At 35.6% G+C, this 19,542-nt stretch overlaps 1 protein-coding gene across 4 annotated transcripts in view; it reads right to left on the reverse strand.

Annotated features, from left to right (window-relative positions):
* Nucleotides 1-19,542, reverse strand: part of Ids (iduronate 2-sulfatase) — a 138,687-nt gene that overhangs the window by 32,092 nt on the left and 87,053 nt on the right. For 2 of the 4 annotated variants that reach the window (XM_051142046.1, XM_051142044.1), the window contains one exon: nucleotides 8,423-8,729. The gene's annotated coding sequence lies outside the window, so the exon portion shown is untranslated. Of the gene's footprint in view, nucleotides 1-8,422; nucleotides 8,730-19,542 lie in introns of those variants that run through there. The other 2 variants (XR_007830196.1, XM_051142045.1) reach the window with 2 other exon arrangements.

A 19,542-nucleotide genomic window follows, 5' to 3' on the forward strand; every position in this document is an offset into this window, starting at 1 on the left:
AAGTCAAAGGAAATGTTAAACTTAAAAAATTCCTGTCACAAAACATCCATGAAATCTGAATAAAACCAAACCTAAGAATAATAGTAATAGAAGACTGGAGAAGACTTCCAGCTACAAGGGCCAGAAAATATTTTCAACAAAAGTATGGAAGAAAACTTCCCGAGCTAAAGAACTAAATTCTTATAAACATAAAAGAAGCTTTTAGAACTCCAAATAGATTGGACCAGAAAAGAAAAATCCTCCTGCCAAATAATAATCAAAACATTAAACGTACAGAACAAAGAAAGAATATTAAAAGCTGCAAGGGGCAAAGGTCAAGTGACATATAAATGCAAACCTATCAGAATTACACCCAACTTCTCAACAGAGACTCTAAAATCCAGAAGGACTGGGCAGAAAATAAGAGATCATAGATGTCAGCACTGACTGCAAACCAAAATGACTTTGAGATTCCATCTTACATCGACAAAAATGGCTAATATCAAAAACTCAAGTGTCAGCACATGCTGGCAAGGATATTGAGAAAGGGGAGTACTAGTAAAAATGTAAACTTGTACAACCATTTTGGAAATCAATCTGGAGCTTTCTTTAAAAATGAGAATAGCTCTACGTCAAGATCCAGCTATACCACTCCTGGACATATACCCAAAAAATGCTCTAGCATACAACAAGGACACTTGCTCACTTATGTTCATAGCAGCTTTATTAGTAATACTCAGAATATAGAAACAACCTATATGTCTCTCAATGGAAGAATGGATAAAGAAACTGTGGTACATTTACACAATGGAATACTACTCAGCTATTCAAAACAAAGAAATCATGAAATTCCATGGCCCCTGCTAGAACCCCTCTCAAAACCTCCCAGAAGACTACCCTGACTTAGGTCTCCAGCTTGTCACAGAGATGCCCCCACCAACACTTTCACTTTTCTGTGCAGGCTTTATGTCCTCCTGTCCTCACTCAATTATTTGTGTGATATCCAAGTTAAGAGAGAAACTAAGAAAAACAAATACAGTTTCATTTGAAGGAAAATGGGTGAAATTAATATCTCTTTGTTGTGATTAAACCAGTTAACTGAAACAAAACCACTGCATGTTTTCTCTCATATTTGCAAGCTAGGGAACAAAATCAGACATAAAAATAAACAGAGAGATTGCTAAGAATGTTGAAGAAAAAAGGAGAGAAAGGCATCCGGAAGATAAGAAAGACTAAGATGATATGAATCTAAACTAAATTCACTAAGTGCATGGATGGAAATATCATAATGAAACTCTTTACTTTATACAATCAGTATATGTTCATACTGAAGGAAATAAAATTTTTAAGTAAATGATTACTGATCCATACAATAAAATGAATGAATTGCCAAAACCTTAGCTGCATGTTAAAAGAAAAAAGAAAACATGCCACACCACAATTTCATTGTTATAAAGCTTTACAAAACAAATTCAACATTCTGCCCAGAGTCCAGCTTCAAGTTCCAGTATCTGTCTTGATCAATCCCCCCCCACTGGGTGGAGTCTCTCAAAGGACATGTATGTTGGGCTAATATTCACTTATAAGTGAGTATATACTATGCATGTTTTTCTGGCTCTATGTTAAGTTACTATTATTGAGAGAGAAAACAAGGCTGGACTCAGGGATGTCTCACTTTTCCTTTATCTTTCTTTCTTAGGTTTGTAGATAATGGTTAGAAAGAAAGAAGGGGGAATATAGAAATATATAGGGATGATAGGACAAAAAGTAGATTTAATCCATTCCTCAAAATAAGGCCTTGTAGTTCACAAGTTTTTTTTTAATTCATTGGTATTGAATTTTGTATATTGATACAAAATACATTTAATTTTCATACAGTGGTATAGAAGTCAAAGATTATTCTTCTCACACATTATATATATATATATATATTTCTACTCTAATATAAGGCATTGTACCCATACAATTCAAGTAGAATATAAGGTTCACTTCCAATACTTTGAAACTGTTATTGCAGGCTGTTTAGGATAGTAAGTTATACAAGTAAATTGTTAGTTGATCAAATCATGGTTGTTTCAGTTACTAGTCTATTTTTATCACAAGAATATACATACTAGGTGTAACAAATAGATATGATTCTACAGATAAATAAGGTAAAATAGTTAGATAAGGTCTTTAAAACCTCAGAGTCCTACAGAATATGGCATTTAAAGATGTTTATATTATTTCAAAGAATCATTTACAGTGAGACAAGTTAACTCCTGGCAACACCCAGCCTACCTCAAAGAAGATGATGAGCATCAAAGAACCTCCTTATGGAGATAGATTCAAATGTGGCAAACAAGCCACTGGGCAAAATGTCCTCATTTATGCAACAGACAGAATTCTGCCTAAAAATGGGCAAGCTTGGATGCAGGCAGAGTCGATGGCCAAACTTTGCCAAGGCAGGGTAAGCAACTCCTCAATAGTTCCTGCCTCACAATTATGTCTGTCAGATATATTGGGCCAGAAGGCTGAAGATGATGCTCCAATGTTATAGAGACTTTTGAGTGACTGTTCAGGCAGCAAACTGTCTCTGTCTTTTTTTTTTTAACTTTGAAAAGACTTACTGTTTACTCAGATAATTAATTTTATTCCTTCTCAAGTCTCTGATGTGGTTGAAGACCAAATAGTTTAGTTTTATAATTAAGCTTAGTTGTATAGGTTTTAAGATGTTTTTAGGTCTAGAGAGATGTTTTAAGTTGATAGAGATAAGATATAATAGATATTGGTTTTCATTCATAATTTTAGACTCACCAACATAGGAAAGATGCTTTCTTCAAAGTTGCCAAATACAAATAGCCAAAACATTATGAATGTAACATTAATATAATTCCTGATTTTTTTGTGGTTCTTCTTGCTATATATAGTCTATTTTTATATGTGTAATGTTATAAATATGTATGTAAAAATTAAAAATTAAAAAATAAAGAAAAAATTCAACATATGGTGTTGGAGGACAGAATAAAATGTTTATGTTATCATTGTGGTTACATAGATATATACATAACCTTATTGAAAGTTATTTAATTATACAACAAAATATAAAACCAAACTTCATGAAAATTATATCAAAAGAATTAAGATTTCAAAAAAAAGCACAAGCTTCAGAATGAGTAAAATCAAAACACCAAAAATTTATCACTGACGAGAACTGACATTCAAACTATGAATGTTGGAACACAGTGTATCAGAACACAGGAGGCTGTGGCAGAAAAATCACCATGAGTTTAAGGCCAGGCACAGTGCTATTCTCTCTCAAGGAAAAAAAAAATCCGCCAGTGGTGGTAGAAATTCGAAATGTTACAACCTCTTCAAAGTTTGATAGTTCCCTACAATGCTGTACACAACTTTCCCATAGAATCTGGTAATTGAGCTCCTAGCTACTCATCCAACAGATATGAAAATGCATGCCCAGAGAAAATCTAGTCTGTGAATGTTTACATCAGCTTTATTCCGAATCACCAGAAAACAGCTGACATACCCTTATGTAATTTACTACTCAGTAGTAAATGTAAATGAGCTCTGAAAACATGGGAATATATGTGTGAATATTAAATATATTTTCTAAGAGAAAGAAGTACATCTAAAGGAGTTATCTATTTATTAAATTTAACTATACAAAATTCTGGAAAAGATAAAACTAGAGATAGGAAAATAATGGTTTTCAAATATTTAGGATAAAAAAGGGTGAGTATAAGGGATCCTTTAGGACAGGAAAGCTATCAACAAAAATACTGTAAGGATGGATACATAATGCTAGTTGTTTTCCAAAACCCACAGAACTTTGAGAAAATGAATCTTATGTAAATTTAAAAAATAATTTGAGTTCAAATATATTAAAATGAAATTGCACGTGAAAAATGACTGTATTTCAAATAAGGAAAACAAGCTTCTAAAAGGAGGTCAGGATAAAGTGGTTGACATAAGTAACTTTGGAAAAAGCACTTAGAATATATTGGTAAGACCAAACATAGTGGGAATAGTGTGTATGCACTATACTCTAGTTGATGCATGTGTTTGCCACAGGGACATGGGCTAACAACTCTAATACCATTGTACACATACTGTTATAAGTATGCCGATATGTGGAGGTATGTGGTAGAAGCCAGTTGACTCGTTGCTGATGTGAGGGTATACAATGTAGATGACAAAGAGGAGTTTCATTGTAATGCAGAATTGGAAACATCAGTAGAACTCATGCTCAGCTCAGTACATAAAAAAAAAATGCTTGTGTATATATGTGTTAGATGTGGAGTTATTATATACTCATATGCTTCTTTTTTCTGTCAGCTAAGGTATCTAATCTAGAAGCAATGACACTGTAGCAGATCATGGGTTCAAAGACTATCCTCCAATTGAGAAAACTGGGGCTCCTTGATGAAATTGGTCTGGATATGATCATTTGACGCACCATAATATATTGAAGAATTCAAAATCCCCATATTACATTGATGAGGTATTCATAAAGGATAATCTGTTGAAATAATTCATAACACCCAGAAGTCGAGAATTTGAGTTATAAAAAGTAATTTATTATGAGAATATATTTCAACATGTTAAAACAAATTTCCAATGAGTCTGAATTTACAAATGAAATGGTTTAATAAATGAATGAGATAGGAGACAAGTCTCTCACATAGGAAATTCAAGTTATTTGTGTAGATATTTTCTCCACAAGTAAATTGATAATAATTCTCACTGTTTATCTTCTGAACATAGTGACTTTCTTCCAAGAAGTCAGCATGAGAAGGGAAGAAATACAGTGACTCGAGGTAGAGAATGCTTAAAAAAACTCATTGTTGGATGAACAGAGCTGAGTCATAGTGACTTATGTTCCTTTGAATGATGTGTTTAAGTGGCACTTTGGAGCATTTATCCCAACCCACAACTCCACACTAATCACAAAAATATCCACAGTTGAAGGCCATCCTACAAAATACCATCAGTCCTCAAAACTCTTAAGATTATTAAAAACAAGAAAACTTAGAAACTGTCTTATCTAAGAGAAGCCAAAAGAGGTATGCTGGACAAAGATAGTGAGGTGTCTATCCTAGGAGAGGAAAATCCTAATGGGTAAAAATTAAGAAAATATTGGGTACATATGGTAGTAATAATAAGTTATTGGAATTAGTTTACTAAGTGTGACAATGCGCCAAAATGCCAGATGTTAACAATAAGGGTAAACTGAGGATGGGATTTTTTGGAAATCCCTATTGGGTTTTCAATTATTTTTCTATATAGTTAAGATTATTCTAAACTAAAAGTAAAGTCTTTTCTAAAGCAAATAAAATAAACAAAGGAAAGCCTGATGCCTTGCATCCCAAACCACCAAAATTCTGATTTAATTGCTCAGTTTGCTTACTGGACATTGGAAAATTTAAAAGCTCCCAATGCAGCCAAGTTTGAAAAGTGCTAGGTCCTGGGAGTGCAGTCTGGGCAAGGCCTAGAAGCTACATCCTAATAACAATTTTAGGCCAAATTCAATCCCACAAATGCATATTTTTCATCAAATACAGTTCCCCTGCTTAAAGTATTAAAAGGGTCAAAACCAAAAAACAAAAACAAAAACAAACATTCTTCAGTGTCCAAGGTGAAAGGGCACTGTGCAGAGAAGAGTGAAAGAGCTTGCAGAGCTAACGACACTTTCTGCCCACACTGCTCACAATAACCAAGTCTTCCATCTAGACTATTCATAATGATAGCCACTAAGGTCATGTGGCCACTGAGCACTCTAAATGTGGCTAATGTGACATGGAAAGTAAAGTTTTCATTTTATTTTCTTTTAATGAATTCTCATCTGAAATGCAACATGTGACTACAGGCTAACTCACTGAGCAGCAGAGTTCTAGCAAAACAGCAAGCAGCCCATAAAGGCCCCTTGATTTTCAGATTAGAGTATGTGCTAATTTTCCTCAGGCCAATGTTTTCCTTCCTACCACTAAGTCTTCTATTTCCTAGGAGGGATTTTTACTAGAAAGCAGCAGTACCAGTGATATTCTGCACTCTCTGCACTGACAACAGAAAGGCCTGGCACCTTCTCTGGGCCTCCTGCACCTGCAATGCCTGCTGCTGGCTGGAGAAAGCACCCATTTTGTAATTAAAGAGTACTGCCACTTCACCCCAGCTTCCCTCACCCTTACCTTCTGGAATATTTTGGTTCATTCCAATGTAAATTTTTGAAATGTTCTCTCTGGAGCGAATTCCAAACTCCTAATGAATAAAAGCAAACAGGTTCTCCTGGTAAAAGGCTGCAGATGTTCTGTTATTTGTCTATGCTTAAAAAATAGCTTCTCCCCAGCCTTCTGCCATAAACACAAATTTCAACTATGTTGAATACTTAGTGGCTACAGTAAACATTGTTTTGCAGATAGCTCTGTGACAGAACAAAATTATATTATTGAGCTTTATCACATTACAGCTCCCCAGATTGCAAGATTTCCATACTGAAGACTGGAGAAGTAAAAACCAAAAATGCCATTGAACAGACACTGCTGCCATCCCTTATGTTTTTGCAGTTCAGTTGGTAGAGGGGTTTAATGACACAGAGGTGGGAAGATGGGGGGTTTGTTTAATATATAGCTTTGTCAGTAAAAGGCTCTTGCAAGATTATTTCAGTTATCACGCTGGGTGTCAGGGGGTACAATCTAAGTTATAATGAGAAAACTAGTAGAGAATAAAAACTAGGTATTAGCAGTAAATTTGGGCATTGTAAATTGTGAACTCTCTTGATTTTGCCATATTTCTAGAAACTGGCTCAAGGCCTATAGCTTCAGAATGCTTTTTCTTTGTTTAATAGCTGCATTGAAATGTAATTTGCACACTAAAATTGATCCATTTTATTTTAATCTTTAAAGATCTTACTTAATAGTTATTTGTGGGCTACTCAACATGGGTACTGGGCACCAAACTGGAGTCCTCTGAAAAAGCAGTGCATGCTCATAACCTTAAGTTGTCTCTCTAGCCCCAAGTTCGCCCATTTTATAAATAACTTTACAGATTTTTAGTAAATTCACATTTATTCAAGTATTGCTATAGTTTATATTTTTTCTTTAACCACAACTTTAGAATGTTTCTTTTACCACAAGAAATCCCCAGTGGCCGCTCATAGTTACTATAATCCCCTTAATCTTCTCCCAAGACTATGCAGCCACTAATCTGCTTTCTATTTTGATGAATTTACCTGTTCTGGGGACTAAGTGTCAACAAAATCATACAATAAATAGTCTTTGTGAAGCTTCATCCAAGATATAACATATATTGGTGCTGTGATTCGTCTAGTAAACAAATGATATCCTATTGTTAGTGTAAACCACATTTTGTTTATCCATCACTTGATAAACATTTGGGCTGTTTCTATTCTTTATCCATTTTAAATAGTAATGTTGTAAACATTTGTGATAGAATTTATTTTCGGGATTATGTTGAATAATCAATCAATTTTGAGAGAACTGTTACCTTAACAATACATGGATGAAAATATTAGTTGTGGCCATGTATGGTGATAGCTGTTTGTTACTAGACGTATGCCAAGCACAAGGCTAGGCTAAGCTACATAGCAGGAGCCTGCCTGGAAAAAAGTGCACCACTTACTTCTACATGCTAGTACAAACAATCCAAAAATTAAATTAAATTAACAATTTCATTCATAGTAGAATCAAGGGGTTAGAGATTTAGCTTAGGGGTAGAGCACTTGTCCAGCAGGCACAAAGCCCTGGGTTTGGCCCTCAGCTCTGAGAAGAATTACAACAAAAGAGAAAAAAAGATAAAGAAAAGCAGCATTAAAGCATCAAAAAAATAATCTTTTAGGAATACATTAACAATAGAACAAGAGCTGTATTCTGTAGAATTCAAAATACCCCCAAAAAGTTTTAAAAGAACATGAAACAGATAGAGAAAGATTCTATGTTCACGTATTGTTAAGGTAAGAGTTCTCTCAAAAATTGATGTATAGATTCAACATAATCCCTATCTAAATCCTAGCACAAATTTCTACAGCATTATTATTCATAATAGTAAAAAACCAAATAATGCATTCATGGTTGAAATTATCAAGAAACTAAGAATAGATACATAGCTAGCATGGTATTTAAAGACAAGATTAGAAGTTTTTTTGTTTGTTTTTTGCCTTTTTGTTTTTGTTGGGGGGTTATGCAAGAGTGTCTATTAATTTTTATCATCTTTATGTAACATTGCTTTGGAAGTTCTAGAAAGCCCAACTGGGCAAGAAAAAAGCATAAATAACATTGTAAAGGAAAGAATAAAAATATACTTATTTATAAACAGCATGATTTATTTTTTTAGTTAGAAACCTACCCATATAGAAGGATAGCGGGACAGCATACTGGAAGAAACAACTGAAATCTAGGGTATTTCTGGGATGAGCTAGAAGCCTAGGGCAATGGGAAACTCCCAGGAATCTATGCAGGTGAACCTAGCTAAGACTCCTAGCAAGGGGGAAGCTAAGTATATGGCCATTTCCTATAACCAGACAAGAGTTTCAAAGGAGAGACTAGAACACCAAACCAACCTCAAAACTTTCTATGTACAATTTGTCCTGCTTACAAAATGTGCAGGGGTAAAGGTGGCACAGAAATTGTGGGAATGGCCAACCAATGACTTGTCCAGCTTGAGACCCATTCCAGGAGAGGGAACTCACCCCTAACGCTGCCTGGAGGGCCAGGAACCAAAGGCTGGGTAAATCCAGAGACCTGGGATAGAACCAAAAACAAATGGCAAAAAAAAGTCAGTGAAATGATTCTTAATGATATCCTGCTGTACTAATAGATTGGTGCCTAGCCCAATTGTCATCAGAGAGGTTTCACACATCAGCTAATGGAAACAGATGTGAAGACCCACAGCCAAACATTAGGCAGAGCTTAGGGAATCTTATGGAGAGGGGAGGAAGGATCGTAGGAGCCAGAGGAGTGAAGGACACAAGAAAACACACAGAAACAACTAAGTGGGCTCATAGGGGCTCATAGAGACCAAACCACCAACCAGGGAGCCTGCATGGGATGGACCTAGGCCCTCTGCATGTATGTAACAGTCATTTAGCTTGGTACTCTTGTGGGACTCCTAATAGCAGGAGCAGGGGCTGTCTCTGATTCTGTTGCTTGCCTCTGGGACCCTTTTCCCTTACTGAACTGCCTACTCCAGCCTCAATAGGAGAAGCTGCAACTTGATATGCCAAAACAGATTGATATCCACAGGAGGCCTCCCATATTTTGAGGAAGAGTGGATTGGGAATGGGGAGATCTGGAAGGATAGGAGGGAGGGGAATCTGCAGTGAGGATATTAAATGAATGAATGAATGAATGAAGAATCTATCCATAAAGTCACAAACTGTTGTAACTAATGAGTTCAGAAGATTAAAGACAGACGTCACTATAAATGTTCTGTTTTATTCCTAGTGTGTTGATAATTTCAACCATGAATGAGTATTTCAGCGTGTTTACTTTTGCTGCTAGTAATTATATGAGTTTTAGCCTTAATTCTATTACTATCATGTTGCATTGACTGACTTCCTAGTATATGCTTTTAAAGCTATAAATGGCCTTCTAACAACCACGTTACCCAATCCTGCTACATTTTGCTGTGCTACACTTGATCACAACTGATTCCCTAACCTTCTTTGTGGTCTCTACTTTCAGTTGAGAATTGTTTTTGAAGCATATAGTTTAATATCTAAAGAGCTGAGGTTTTCCAAGCTATCCAAAAAATAGAAAGATCACAGAGGCACCCGGGTTGTCTAGTGAGCCAGAATAGTAGAGACTGATATAAATATCATGCCTTGACTAGTAACAAGCTTTGTTATAGGAAATAAAGATTCTTTATTAATCTTCTCTTCATGATTTCTAACCAACCATGATATATCCAATCTTACCATGATTTACCCAACCTTGCATTCCTGGGAATAATCTCACTTGTTCTTGGTGTTATAATTCTTTTATACATGTTGTGGTATTAATTTCCTAATATCATGTTTAATATTTAGTATTTACATTTATGAGGTATATTGGTTTATACTTGTTCTTTTATTGTTTAGCAAGTATTAACATAGGACAACACAACATTTGGGGAACAAATATTTGGTAAATCTTTCCTCTTCAATTTTTTTTATTGTTTTAGCACTTTATTTTTAAATAAATCACAGGCAATTCAAAGTCACCATCATTGGAGCTTCTGTTAAAGATCTTCTGGGAGAACTGATTTGGTTCTAAAATTAAATAATATTCTACTTTAAGATGAACTAACTTTTAGGTTCTTTATCAAAGGAATGTATTGCTCCATTTGTGCTTTCCTTATACTAAAAGAATATTGCATAAACTCTTCTTTAAAAGTCAACACTACAGAGTATATCATAGTAAAAAAAATACCTGCATATTTCAGAATCTTAAAAGAAATTTCAAGTGTAATTAATTCTTTAATTCACAATTAGCACAAAGTATCTGAAAGAATTTGTTTCAGTGGTACAGATATAAAAATTTCTAGATGTAACCTTGTTCTCTGACACTGGTCTAGGCCAATGCTAATTCTGTCACAATGATTCGCAGTAATGATAACTGTTCACTTTAATGATATTTTTTTCCCAAATGTCACAGATTCTAAAATCATGAGGTGGTACAATTGCAGCATATGTGGTGTAGAGCAGAGGCAGGAGGAGCTGTGTGAATCTGAGGCCAGCCTCTTCTACAAAGTGAGTCCAGGATAGCCTAAAAAAACAAAAACAAACAAACAAAAGCAAAACCAAAAAATAAAAAACAAAAAACGGAAAAAGAAAAGAAAAAAAAGAAATAAATAAATTTTCTTAGGCAATCTTAAAAAAAGAACTTAAAAAAAAAAAAAAAAACTTCCCATTTTAACCAAAAGTAGAATAGGATATTCTCACTTTTCACTCATGGTTAAAGATTTCACACTAAAGCTACAGAGCTTTGACATCACAATCAAAAGAGCTCATGCAGTCTTGACATGCAGAAAACAGCTCCTTGAACCATTAAAACTTAAAGAATTCTCCAAACTTTTATTTTCAGCTCCAATTTAAATTTTAACTGAATTAAATTTGAGCCTCCACCCGAAGTCTTTGGTTTCATAATGATTTCCATGTCAATAGTGTTCTGTTTCTGTAGCCTTTTAACTGTGGTAAAAGAAATCCAGAGAGTATTTGTGACTTTGTGTTAAGACTATAAAGATCAGGTTATAGGTGTTAGACCCAAAAATGTACTCGTTGCCTTTGTCTAAATGGTGTCAAGCAAGCCAGAGTTGTAGACGCTGATACAGACATCACCATGGTTGGAGGGTACCAATCTTAGTTACAGAAGTAAAGATTCTTTATTAATTCTTCAGTACCTGCTTTGATTGAAGGTATAGATTTTCCCATGATAGTGAATGCATTGAATGTAAAATTACCTCATATGAATGTATGTATTTATGTATCTATATCCTCATTCATATTAAGAGAGGTCATTAAAACAAAATAAACATCTGCATTGTAGGTCTTGTTCAAATGTTCTATTTGTTGAACAGCCAAATCAAAAAAAAAAAAAAAAAAAAAAAAAAAAAAAAAAAAAAAAAAAAAAAAGAAGCATTCTCATTTCTTACCTTAGTCAAATATTTAGGGTTTTTGCAGCCTATGCCAATTCCAAAACCACCATTAAGTTTCACCACTGACAGTTTGCTCAACACAGAAGATATATTATCAGGCAAGCACCTGGCCTTTTTCTTTACATAAGACTGAACTGAATCTTCTGAACTCCTCAGGATAAACCCCAGTCCACAGAAGGTCGCTTTTCTTGCAACATCTGTGAAGTAGTTTCTAAAATCCATAAAGATCATTTTTAGTACACTCAAACTCACATGAGAGTGCTATGGTATTTTTTCTAATTCCTTACTCTAGTTCTTGGCAAATGACTTCATAGAACTGAGAAGTGCCATCTTGAGACATACCTTTACTAAAGTCTTTCTCTTCCTTCAATGGCTGTGAAGCTGGAAAACAAAAGCAATGTGGTAACGTAGCTGAGAGGACCTCCTCCCCCTCCCTTCCCCTGGCATTCACAGTTGCTGGATCAACCAGTGGCTGGCTCTGCTAGTAGCCGACCAACTTACTGCCTCCTGATATCCAGAGGCCCAACTTTTTCCCTTTTTAAAAATTTTATCTAAAATATAATTACATCATTTCTTCCCTTCCCTTTTCTCCATCCACCCCCTTCCATGCCTCCCACTCCCTCTCAAGTCTATTTAGTGTTTCTTCTATGTATGTATATGGTTTCAGGATGACCACTAGGTACTGAGACTGAGTAACCCTTTCTCAGCAGTCACTAAGTGCCTGTAGTTCTATGTCTAGGACTGGGGCCCCATGAGATCCCCCCTCTTCCATCTTTAGCATTCCTATTGATACTAACAACAATCAGATCTTCCTTAAATAGCCACAGTTTGACTGTGCATATATTTGGTTTAGAATTATTTTTTGTTTTATATTCAGAAACACTTCATCATTTCCAAATGTTTTGCTATAACTCCACATTCAGTTACACATCACCAAAAACTAATGTTTTTACACATTTTGTATGCTTTATTTTAGTCAGTTTTTATGTATCCCATTCCTCATTTTAATCTGAGTTTTATCATTTTTTTAAAATATTTTTGAAAGTTTTTGTATCTTTTGTTATTTTTAATGTGTTCCCATATTCAAAAGCTTTCCAATAGCATTAATCTTTCAAAGACATTTAGATTTATTGATCTTTAGATTTATTGTCTATTGTTGGTTTACATTCTTATTAAATTATACTTAACCTTTATTGTTTCCTGTGAGTTTTGAATTAATGATTACTCTTTTTTCCAGGTTTGAAAAAATCTTGTACATTTCTTTAGTTATTTAGGGAGTGTATATGTCATGTCACACATGTGAAGGTCAGAGGACAACTTGTAGGAATTGGTTCTCCTTCCATCATGTGAATTCTAGGCTCTAACTCAGGTTGCTAGGCTTGTTAGTAAGTGCCTTTATCTGCCAACCATATTACCACTACCCCTTTTCATTAATTTTAAATTTTTTGAGATGTTCTCTCACTAATGTACTCAGGATAACCCTGAACCCACATGACCCTTAAACTTGAGAACCTCCTGTCCCAGTCTCCCACATAACTGAGACTGCAGGTCTATACGACCCAGCCTAGCTTAACCTAGGCTTCTAACTTCCATCCATACTCCCTACAGAGAAGAGACAACTATATTGTATACACCCCTTGTGAATCCAGGATTCATTACAACTGTGTATGTGTTCCCAGAGAGAAACTTAGGAATGCTCTGGAGACAGGCTTTCCATGTATATACTGTGTGGACTGGAAGGGGTTGGAAGATAACTGTCTCCTCTTCAAGCTAAGGCCTTGCACTTCCAAAGTCTATTCTCCAACCCAGAAAACATAAATGGGAAGTCTTGGTAACTTGAACTAAGAAAAATAACAATTAAAACATTTCCAATCAAATAAAAAAAGTGGAAAAAACTCAGAGGCAATTATTCAATTTGTGGTCTAAATCTGAACTATTAGTTATCCCTCCTTCTTGTCTTTTGATCCCCACTGATATTTTAATCTGTATTCTTATATATTTCATCCCCATCCCTGTAGTTTAGCAGAGATATATAAATATAAGACTCCAAGGCCTTGAGGCTTGGAGAGTAAGAAACCTGTCCTGAGTCAAGTACTTCCTGCTTCAAAGCCCTCCTCACTGTTTACGGCTAATGATAATTCCCAATTAAATAGCTAATGACCATCAAGGTTACTGCTTGGTAACTGCTGCCCTAACTGTATAGATGAATAGAAGGCCTTCCCAGAATAGTACATTGCCATCTTCATAATGAGCTGCCAGGTTTGAGCAGAGCCAACACTGTTTATTCATGTATGGATAGGCAACTAGTAGAGAGCTAGGGCAATGTGTGGAGGCATTCAACTCCAGACCTCCTATGAATGGTTTTACTTATGTGGTGCAATTCCCTTGATGCAGTTGGGACACATGACAGTCATTGACATAGGACCAGAGCTCAGAGTCAGCTCAATAGCAGTACTCTGTCATCTGTCACACATCTTCTTGTGTTGCCAATCTGGAGTTGGCTGAAGCCTTCAGCCATGCCTGAATAAATATTTCCAAGATTGTCATTGACACTAGAAGTCTGTTGCATTGGAAGCTGCAAGAAAACAAATGTCCCTAGGAACAGGATATAAACGTTCTTTGGAGCATGCTTGTACAAAGTAACACAGTATAAACAAACATAAACTATAAAGACTTTGGAAGGATAAAAAAACAAAATTAACTAAGTGTGCAGTGTTGTGGGCAGGCAGTTTCAGAGGCAAATATATATTTTCTAGCATCTCAATTATATCCTTCTTATATTAAAGTATATTATAGAAACAGAGACAGATGGGAAAATGATTGATCCCAAGATTGTAAAAATGAAGGGGTAAAAAAATCTGTGAAACATAATCACAAACACATTTTCTGCTCTTTAATATATTGTTAGGATTTCTACTGGTACTACTTAATAGCATGATAGTTATGCTCTGAGTTGTCTATATGTTCTTCAATTTTCTACTCACTGTCCATCTTCTTTTCCACTGATCCATATTAAAGTGTATGTTTGTGTTTGTGTGTGTGTATGTGTGTGTGTGTGTGTGTAGATTTGTCTCAGTGGGTAAAAAGCTTCTTATGCAGGCATGCGGAACTGAATTCAAATCCCCAGACCTCATATAAAAGCCACAGTTTGTAATCCCAGTGGTCCCAGGAAGTGTAATCCCAGGAAGACATGAGGCAGACAGGATAAATTTGTAAATGGCCTGCCCTGGCACATGCAGCAGTTAACAACAAAGAAACCAGTCTGCTACAAACTAGGTGAAAAATACCAGACACCAAAGGTTACTTTATGACTTCCACATACAGGTCTGCACTTACACACACACACACACACACACACACACACACACACACACACACACACACACACGATGTAGTTATTTCCAGGAAATTGAAGTTTAAAACCTTTATTAACTTAATGAACACTTCCTGAAGTTCTACTTTGTGTTAATCACTAGGCTAGACATTGAAATTGGTCTGAGGGGTTCCTGATCCCATAGATCTCCATTGTATCATTTAGGAGGTTGTAAACACATAAATATAACAGAATTATTGTCCAAATATAATGACAACGAACAAAAGGCAATGCAAATGCCAATCAATTGGGGAAAGAGTAGTAAAAGAAAACGTCTTTCAAGAGATAACCATTGGTCTGAGAATGGAATGGGAAGAAACTACGTAATCTTCACCCCAGAATAAGCTCTCCAGGCAGAAAGGGCAGTAGATCAAAGTACACTGAAATAGAGGTAAGATTGAGATAGTCTAAGGAGCAACAAGGAAAAGGAGGAATGGTGAAAACAAAATAAAGCTGGACAGGTGGTGTTAGCAAGTCAGAAAAGAAATGGTAATGCATATTAATATGCTAGGATTTTATTGCAAGCAAAATTATAAAATTCGCCACAGACGTTTAAACATTCCATGTTCATTTTCAATAATAGCACCCCATCTTCCTTATGAGAAATGTCTACTTTTCCCATTGAAAACAGGTCTGGGCTGAAGAGATGGCTCAGTAGTTAAGAGCACCACCTGCTGTTCCAGAGCTCCTGAGTTCAATTCCCAGCAAACACATGGTGGCTGACAACCATCTATAATGGAATCTGATGCCCTCTTCAGCAGATAAAGCACTCATATACAATAAACAAATCTTTTTTAAAAAAGAAAACAGGTCTATCAATTTAAAAGAACTGGCAGAATATAGGCAAGGCATAATAAACTTAGTCAATAAATCAAAAAGATTTACTATTCCTGAAAATATTTTCCTTTTGGCTTATGATAGCTTTACTGAAATAAATTGCCACAGTATAACAAATTCTTTCAATTAATGTGGACAATTCTGTATGTTTGGACATTCAAAACATGTTCAACAACCATGCCAATTTTAGGACATTTGAATCACCTTAGGAAACTGTGCCCTTTAACTATCACCCCTCTACTCTCTTCTATGCACTTGTCCAAATTCTAATCAACCACCAATATACTTTCTGTCTGTACAGGTTCCCCTTTTCTGGGATGCCATAGGAATGGAATGTTATATTATGTGTTATCTTCTGGCCGCCTTCTTACACATAGAATGTTTTCATGAGCACACATATTTTAGCATGAATCATATCATTGTTTTGATGAATGAGTTATATCTCATTACTTTTAATTGATGGGTTTGAAGGTTATTTCTATCTTTGGGGCATTATGAGTATTAATGCTATGAACATTTTTTGCAAGTCTTTGTTAAACATGTTTTCAATTCTCTTTAGTGAATACGGATACCTGTATTTACTTGTTCCTCAGGCCACCCAAGCTATAACCTTTTGAGGAACTTCCAAACTGCCATTCACAGCACCTATGCCAATTCCATTCCTGACAATACATGAGGGGTCAAAGTGCTCTATATCCTCTCTAACACTTGTGCCATGGTCTGATTGTCTATGCCTCTCCAAATTTCATATGCTCAAATTTCTGAGCAAAGTGAGTATTCCAATCTTTGGTTTTAGTAGAAAGTTCATACCATGAATGGCAAGCATCCCAATACCTCAGTCTAGCTCAACCCTTAGCTACAATGAAATTCCTTTGTCACCCATTGTACTTTATTCTTAACTCAGTCCATATTGAATCTGAGGTCTCCTTTTCCCTGCTCCTTTACTCTTTAATTTTTGACAAATATATCATTTTTCTGCGGCTGTTCCATATTACCATAAAATTGGTAGCTTAAACAAAAGAAATTGATATAGAGAATGTGATACACTTACACAATAGAATATTACTCAGCTTTTTAAAAAATTAATTTGCAGGTAAATCCATATACTTACATAGACTAGGTATAGAGTAAAGTAGTAGGGAGTAAGGATGAATCTCCCCTAGAAAGAGGAACTAAAATATAGTTATGGATAGGAGAGTACAGGAAACTGAAATGGAGGATCAAAAGAAAGGCAGGGAGGAGGGGGACAACAGGGAATACAGGGAGGGACAGCTAAAATTAAGAGCCAGTTGAAGGATCATATAAAAAATTAATACAGTAGAAGGTTACACACACACACACACACACACACACACACACACACACACACACACACACACGAAGGCAATCTAAATGAAATCACCAATCACAGGGTAAATGGAGCCCAAACTAGACTGGACACATGCTCCCATCCCTAATCCACAAGTTATTGCCAAATGATAACCATTTGCAAATAAAAAATTGGTTTTCTCCAAGGGATACTTCCTGGGGAAACAAACGACTCTTAAGGGTAGGCCTCATGCCAAGAAGTAGGTGGCCAACAGAAAACAAATGTGATGGCATCTTTAGAGGTCCTTCTCTCTTAAAATGTTGTGTCAGAACAGTTTTTAGCTTTACAGGTCCTTTGCATATATGTTATGGCTTCCAATTTTGTGTTTTTTAAATGGGATTCCTCTGTGCAAAAGTGTGGGTGTATTATGTCCATATATATTTGTTATGGTTTTTCTTTGGTTCTTTTCCTTCCGTTTATTTTGGTTTTATCTTCTTTTTTTTTTTTTGTTTTTGTTTTTTGTTTTATCTTCTTTTACTTTATTTTATTACTATTCTTTAGGTGCCTGTTTGTTTTCTAAGGAAAGACAGAAAGAGGGTGAATCCAGGTTTGAGTGTAGGTGGTGAGGAATTGAGGACAGTTGGGAGAAGGGAAACTGTAATCAGAATAAATAGTAGGATATATTTCAATTAAAAAAAATAGGGGGAATAAAATATATTTCTTTCCTCACTGTTCTGGATACCAGGAATCCAAAACCAGTTCAACTTTTCTAAAGGACAACATTCAAATCTAGACATTCTAATAGAAAACCCATTCCTTGCTTTTGACAGTCTGTGATAGATACCAATATTCCTTGGCTTTTGGCTAGATCAGTCCTTTGCTCCAAACCAGTTATCTGTTCATCTTTAACGCCCCCCCTCCTCTCTATTCCTTTCCCTCTTGTCTTCCTTTAGGTCACTGTTCCTCAACTTGTGGATCACAACCCCCAAAAGACCATTGGAAAACACAGATATTTACATGATGATTCATAACAGTAACAAAATTACACTTATGAATTAGGAACAAATAATTGTGTTAGGAAAAATAATTTTATGAGGGACTGTATTAAAGGGTTGCAGCATTATGAAAGTTGAGGTCCACTGCTTTAGCCAAATATGCTTATATGTATTGCCTAAGCAGATAATCCAGGATAATCTGCCCATTCCAAGGTTTCAACTTACGTCTTCGTTTTTCAGTAATTAGAGGCTAATGTATATATGTATATGTATATATATGGCTCATATTTCAATCAAACACAGTATTCATTGGTCCATTGGTGGCTATGTGTTCCTTGTCACAGCATGAATACATTTGGGAGGTGGGCTGACTTCAGAGAATTCTAAACACACAAATAAAACAATAATATCATTATCAGCTCATGTAAAATAAAATTCAAGGTCATCGGGGTACAGTGTGTTCACTTTGTTTTCTTTCGACCAGATCACCTCCTCATTACCTGACATATTCCCAGGTCCTTAACAGAAAATGGTAAAGAAGTAAAAAGACTACAGTGTAATGAGCTTGCTTGAAATTCTTGAGAGTGATGTAAATATCAGCATCCAAAAAAGCATGCCAATTCCAAAGTCTAGGATTAGCCGATTATACCACAAAACAGGTAAATGCTCTGAATACACCCAGCTAGCTAGAAAATGGCTACAAAGCTACAGTGGATCTGCAGCTCTGTAAGGTAAGTTAAAGCTATGGCTGTTCTACATCATTTTCATATCAGGAAGCAGCATATATTCACCTCACACCAGAAGTTAGTTGCTCTGAAGTTGTTTTACCTAATTTTTAGGCTTGCTCTGACATTTGTTCTTTATAATTCCTTATCAGTAGCTCCTCCAGTCCCCACTGACAGTTTATCTAGCAGAATTGATTAATCATATCCTTCAACATTTCTCAGTAAGGTTAGCTGAAGTTCAGTTTTCCCACAGCAGTTACAAGACTGGGTTCATGGCCCAGTTCTGCCACTAACATGATGTGTGACTTGGTTTTACCTATTAAAATCAAGAGAGGTGTATCTCCCTGCAAAAGCACAGTCCCCTACAGGGGCTGAAACATGCAAATATACATGTGGGTACAGTATAACATGCAGAAAGGATAACAGGAAAGAGGTGACAATGAAGGATGGAATTCAAGAAAAGGACACACTAGTCTTGAAAAAAGATAAAGGCTACATGTTTCTTTTTCTTTTCTTTTCTTTTTTTTTTTTTCCTAGCATTAACTCTGTTGTGGATTTTTCACCTTTTTTAGTGGTTCAGTACATGAACTACAATTGATAGTGAAAGTATATGTTGAAATTAAAGCGTCACAGCTTCAGAATGGCTATTCTATCTGTTCATCAAAATATGAGGCTTTGGAT

This window comes from Acomys russatus, chromosome X, assembly GCF_903995435.1.
Source record: "Acomys russatus chromosome X, mAcoRus1.1, whole genome shotgun sequence".
NCBI lineage: Eukaryota > Metazoa > Chordata > Mammalia > Rodentia > Muridae > Acomys > Acomys russatus.